This window comes from Meleagris gallopavo, chromosome 2 (assembly GCF_000146605.3).
Source record: "Meleagris gallopavo isolate NT-WF06-2002-E0010 breed Aviagen turkey brand Nicholas breeding stock chromosome 2, Turkey_5.1, whole genome shotgun sequence".
NCBI lineage: Eukaryota > Metazoa > Chordata > Aves > Galliformes > Phasianidae > Meleagris > Meleagris gallopavo.
This window is the reverse complement of record NC_015012.2, coordinates 42,388,062-42,394,683: the sequence shown is the minus strand read 5'-3', so window position 1 is coordinate 42,394,683 and position 6,622 is coordinate 42,388,062.

Here is a 6,622-nt window from a genome sequence, read left to right as displayed (position 1 = left end):
TTTTCAGTTTAGAATGTAGACACTCAATGCCACACCGGTAGAAAAATGTAGGGCAAATCTTAACTGGTTTTGGACAGGTCATTTTCATTGGAGAAGGATGCTGGCAATGGTGCCTCTAAGTTAGAGAGCAACAGACTTGACGGGTGCACTATTTAGCTAATAAGGAATTATCTGCTTATTTGGAATGGCTGCATATTTGTTGTCATCAACTCAGTATCCAAGGTCCTAAACCTGGGTCAGAGCAATCTCAAACTTCTGTATAGACTGGAGAAATTGGACTGAGAGCAGGCCTGCAGAGACAGACTTCAGGGTACTGGTGGATGAAAATCCCATTGGCTTGAGTTGCCAGTGTGTGCTTGCACACAAGAAAGCCAACTGTATCCTGAGCTGCATCAAAAGACTGTGACAGGCAGGTTGAGGGAAGTGATTGTCTTTCTCTAATTTGCCCTTTTGAGGCCCCCCTCATAGTACTGCATTCAGCTATGGGGGCCCCAGCACAAGGACACGGACCTGTTGGAGTGGATCCAGAGCAGGGCACAAGGAGAGGGCTGGAGTACCTCTCCTATGAAGACAGGTTGAGCAAGATGGATTTATTCAGCCTGTAGAAGAGAAGACTCTGGTGAGATCTTATAGCTGCCTTCCAGTAAAGGGGGCCTACAAAAAAGCTGGGGATAGAATTTTTACAATGGCATTGGATAAAGGTTTTGAAATGAAAGAGGGTAGATTTAGACTACACATTCAGAAGAAATTCTTCACTGTGAAGGTGGTGAGGTACTGGCACAGCCTGTCCAGAGAAGCTACAGATGCTCCATCCCTGGAGGTGCTTGTTGCCAGGCTGGAGAAGGCCTGGGCAGCCTGGTCTAATAGAAGGTTTTGTGCAGGGTGCACCTTGTGGCAGGGAAGTTGGAACTAAATTATACATAGAGGTTCCTTCCCATTCAAACCATCCTGGGATTTGAACGATTCAAATCACAGCCTTAAGACTGTGATAAACTTTATTAATATCATCTTTATAACTGCCTCTCCTGTCAGAATTTCTTCTGTCTTCAGTTTGGTTGTTCCCCTTTCAACTGTAATGTTTTTTAAAGAAAACAATGAAAATTTTAATATAATTTTCATAGCACTAGTGGCTCATGCCATACAAGTGTAAATTTATTCTTGTCTTAACTGCCATCAGCTGAGAAATTACCACCAACTTTCATATACACAGACATATGGGAGGATTTTAGTTGAACTCTATCCATTTTTAGCGACCTCTTTCATAGTTGTCTTTTACACTTAACAAACACAAATGTAGGGAACAGTTGCTATCCAGAAAAATCTGCAATTTAATTACCCATTACTTAGCTACTGCAAGTCTTTCCCTACAAACTAACAGAATTTTTTCTTTCCTAGATTTAAACTGCTACTAGCACTGACTTGCTGGACGGGGAATTAAAGTATTGGACCCTCATGCTAATTAATTGTATATATATGAATTCAATAATTTGAGACTAGCAGTAAAAGCTGCACTGGAACATAATGGCCATGGCTACATGACTGAAAGTCAGAGAACTCAGAGATTAAAAAGTAGAGGTAACTGCCTTGGGGCAAGGTTACACAGAATCTATCACATATTAGGAAGAAAAATGCCATGTGGAATATAATGTACCATAATGCATTTCTGCTTTGTTTCAGAGTCACACCAGATGATGATGATTCTCTTTTAACTGAACTGCAGAATTTTCCAGTGGTACTCTGCTTATTTGTTCACAGCCACTGCCAGGTTAAACAAACAAACAAACAAACAAACAAACAAAAAAGAAGCAAAAGATGTTTTTATATTTTATATTTTTATATATTTTTGCTCTACACTTTACTTTGTTGAAAACTATATATACAGATATACTTTTCTATTCACTCAAAGAAATTTTCTATTTTTTTTTTTACAAAAGACAGAAATTCAAACTTCTTGCATCGGCAAAATTATTATTATTTTTAGATTTTTTTTAATTGTTGCTGTTGTTTTTAATTTTTTAATTAAACATGCCATGTGTTTTCAGTACAAATCTGTAATAATTTGGAAATGTAATGCATGTACAATTCTGAGTATACACAAAGCTATTAAAGTATTTCTGTATTACGCAGAGAAAGAAAATGAGCATATAATTTCATTCAGTTCTGTTACTTGTAGTGGAATCTCACTTAATAAAATGGAATAATACTACTTTTATCTTTAAAAGAGACAATATACATAAAATGACATTGCAGTTTTAACAAGCATCTATAGATGTTGCTTTGAAAGTAATGCCTCCTACTTATTTCCATGGAAAATACAAATGACACGAAGAGCACAATGACACTCATTTGACAGAACAAATTACCAGCTACAAAACACTATTTTTCAACACAGTCACTACCATTATGCATTTTTGCTGGTGATGAACAAGAGTCTTCATGCTTGCTTGTACACATCTGTGCCAGAGGAGGTGACCACTGTCACAATTGCCTCTGCTAAAGCGCACCACTCACCGCCTCACTGTGCTCACATCCACTGGTTGGTCTCCCTAAACATTCAGCAAGTGTCGACAAATGTCAATGGGTGTCATTGTTTCAGTTCCAGACCTTTACTCCATCTGTACTTCTATGTCAGACTCCACTGTATCAGCCTGCCCCTCTGCTGCCCTCTGTCACACAGCAACAACATGTAACGGAATATTGGTGGGAAGGTTCAACCTCTACTGCCATACCACCAAGATCCACTTCTGATGTCATGAGCCAACATAATAAAATAGGAAACATTGATTTCAGAGTAGAGCTTGTTTTACTTTGATACTAACAGATAGTGAAAAATTAGACTATAGAGAAATCAAGAATTCCATAGGTTGAGAGCTGTAAGTTAGAACAAGGTTGAAGTCTGTTTGAGAGATAGCCTTGAGGAACCTTATTTGCTGTCAAAAATATCAGAAGAGAGAGGGCTCAACATGACATGACTCAACTTCAGAGAATATGCTTTCAATTAAAAAGACATATGAATTTACCAAAATATCTGTATGTATATATTCTATGTCAAAAGGAAATGTAGAATTGTCTGACATTTCAATTTGTATTTTTTCTCTTTTAGATTACATTGATCATATATACATACATGCTAAAATATTTTCAATCAACCAATCCCACAAAAAAAAAAAAGAGACAAAGAATCCAAAAACTGTCTATAACACAAATTTAATCTTTCCAATTAAAATTGTTGCAAACATTCTTTGATATTAATTGCCTTACATACTTTCTGACTAATGACTTACGTTTTACTCAAGGACAAAATCAAATCAAGCTATACTTTCAGGTACTTAAAAATTGAACTTTCATGAAATCAGTGATTAATTATAATGTTTCAGTAAGAATTTAAAACTTCCAAGTATTTCTTCGCATTGTTGTGATATAACTACTGGAGTTCTCATGATTTTGCAAAAAATCGTTTCTATTTTTTCTTTGTAAACAGTGCACAACAAGCATTGGTAACGGCAACACAAAAGGATGGGCCAACTAACAGAGAGTGTCTACTCTGTTATATAAGAATGTTGTTACATAGAACTTCTGTTACATTATTCCCCTTGTTCATCTGTAAATAATAAAAAAAAAAGTATATAAAAATATAAAATGTAAAAAATATATAAATACATTCTGGTTTCATTTAGAAAAATAAATGTTGATGGCACCAGATACTTCATTTTAAATGTATAGTGTTAATATGCTGAATTATAAACTAGCAGTGTAGGGACCAAAAAAGAGTTTAAAAACATAGCATTTCAGATGTAAACCTGCAATTTGGCTGAGCTCCATTTTCTGTTTCATTTTACGTGTGCTTGAATGTACATGCATGTTACGAAGGGGAAAAAAAAAAAAGAACAAATCACAGTTCTCATAAGTGTGCTAAGAGTAAATAATTAGAGTGCTGAAAAAGGAGAAATACGGATACCAATATTTTATATACATTTTATTCTGGCATCATCAACCATTTTCTCAATCCAATGAAAATCTGAAGCAATTGATTCTTAAAATGTTAGGCAATAAGAGAGGACTTCTGTGAGATCACTTATAAAGATTTCTAGCTTACATTTTGTAATCCAAAGTTATTACTTGTATCATAATACTGACAGGTTTATCTTAATAAGAAATGTTTTGTGCTATGAGAATTTATATTTTTATGCTCAATTACATTTTTATGTTAGAGACATTAGGTAGGCAATAAAAAGATCCTACATTACATCTATTATTCGTTTTTCAAATCCAAAGCTGTGAGGTAAGATCTCCTTCAAAATGAAGTTATTTTTCCTTTATTAAGCAGGTTGTATTAAGTCTGCTTATTTCAAATCATACTATTGTAAGACAGGAAAAAGGTATGTCATAAATTACATATCACTTCAAGAATGGTACTTCCTGAGATGCCTCTAATTAGGACTGGATTTCCAGTACATGAAGCGCTGTATAAACATAGAAGGAAATATAGACAGTCTGTGCTATAAAGTGTTCATAATCTAAATTCAACAGAACATAAAATAGGAAAACTGAGAATCCAGAGAGTCTGTGCGTGCCATCAGGTCACATTTAGAAGAAAGCAAAATTATTTTTCTAAGTAAAATAAAGATTATAGTATCAAACCATAATACAGTACTTGTAAATTTAAGAAATGATACAAAAAAAAAAAATGATACTAAATATCTAAAAATTCTCTGTATCTGGATTTGAAAAAAGCACATTTTTCTTTCTCCTGTCTTGCAGATGTAGTACTGTACATGCTACTAATACAGATGAATAACATGAGACAAAGCTCGATGATCACAGTTTGCTGCAGGTTAAAGAAAAATAACAAAAAAAAAAAAAGTCACTATGGTAATTATGTTCATTACCATGATGAGTTAGTTACAGTCCAGTAAAAGCTCTAAATGTCCTTTGTAATTTCAATTAAGTTGATACTATAAAGAAAGCCTAAGGAGAAATTTTTACGCTGCCCTTTATGTCTGCATATCTCCTTATTTTTAATTTCTTGTGATGGTCTCTCTATTAACTATACCCTAATATTGTGACATCAGTCTAGTCTGTAGGAATTACAGGAGAGAACCCACTGCTTGCTGATCATTAATTAGGTAGGCTGTAATTTTTCCACTTTTTGTTTCTTGTCCAAAGTGTTCCTTAAGAGGAAGCATCAAATCTTTCAGCATTGCATTGATACACACAGTCATTAAGCTTGACAGGACAGCACAGTGAAATCCGAAGCCTGAAGTGGGAGCATCCATTTAGTGGAATAGGGTAACTGAGCCATTCATAATTCATCACTAAATTATATTGCTTAGATTTGTTAAAAATGTAGCCAGTAACTGGGCTGATTCAGTATAAGAGTAAGGAAACTGCTCCCAGTTCTACAGCCTCATGACTCTTACACTCCTTCATTCATCATAGAACACGAAGAACTATGGGGCATCTTCTTGTGCCTACAATCACAAGCTGTGAGGGAGGAAATTACCTTCAGCATTCAAAAAGATCAAAATCCAAAAGCTCGTTAAATCAAACTTATGCACCAGGCTGGAGACATATTCAGTTACAGACATACTCTGAAGCCTTGGAAAGGTATTAATTAATAAACAAACCCACTGCAGTAAGCATTTTTCCATAGCCAAGAAGCCTGTATTAAAATCTAGGAATGCTTACAGTATGCCTTCAATCCAAATTTGCTAATCCTACATTTGTAACTAGATCATTTATCTACTGTTTGATTCTGCAGAGATGTATTTTTTTCCAGATTTATTTCTGTGGAGGAAAACACCATTTTGCACCATTTTTTTTAGGGAATGGCATGGGGGAATCTGCATAGTCTTCACATGTTAGCATAACCTAACCTGTAACCTGGGTAACAGCAGGTGACACAATGAGCACTGTCAGTGTATGAATAGATTTTCAAAGCTGCTTGTGCTGAGAGGATGCTTATACTGGTGATGCTAAAAAGAAATTAACACTGGAGTTTGGTTTAAGATGACTATCAGCTGGATTACGCAGTAGCAAAAATTTAACAAGAGACATTTGAGAAAATGAGTTTAAAATGAAACATGAAAGAAAGCACAAAAATTTATGACAGGGGGAAGACCTTGGTATCATCAGCTTAAACAGAGATCGATATTCCCAGAAGCTGCTCCATTGCTCCATCTAAACATGACAGAGCATTGTTCCTGTCAGGGCCTGCAACAGCCAGCTACTTGCACCTTGGCTATGGGAACGCCTGGCCTTCTAGGCTGGTTCCTCAGCAGTGTGCAGAGTGGTACATGTATAGAGCAGCCTAAGTGCACGGAACTGGCACTCACAGAAAGCGGCGTTTGTACCAGTAAGGTCTGGGCCAGCATACTGATGGCATCGTGCTGTGTGAAGGGCTTGTGTGGGAGATCACTTGTAAGAATGTATCTTAAGTCCCAAAAGAGTCTCAGATGGTGGTTTATCTGTTGTATCGATGACATTGATCCAGTTTACTCTGTGGCAGTTAATTATATGTTGTTAATAAATCTATAAACCTCTTCAATCCTGACTCTATTTAAGCCATGTAATAAGCAGTTGTTTCAAGGAAAAAAAGAGAGAAAGAAAAAGAAAAAGAAAA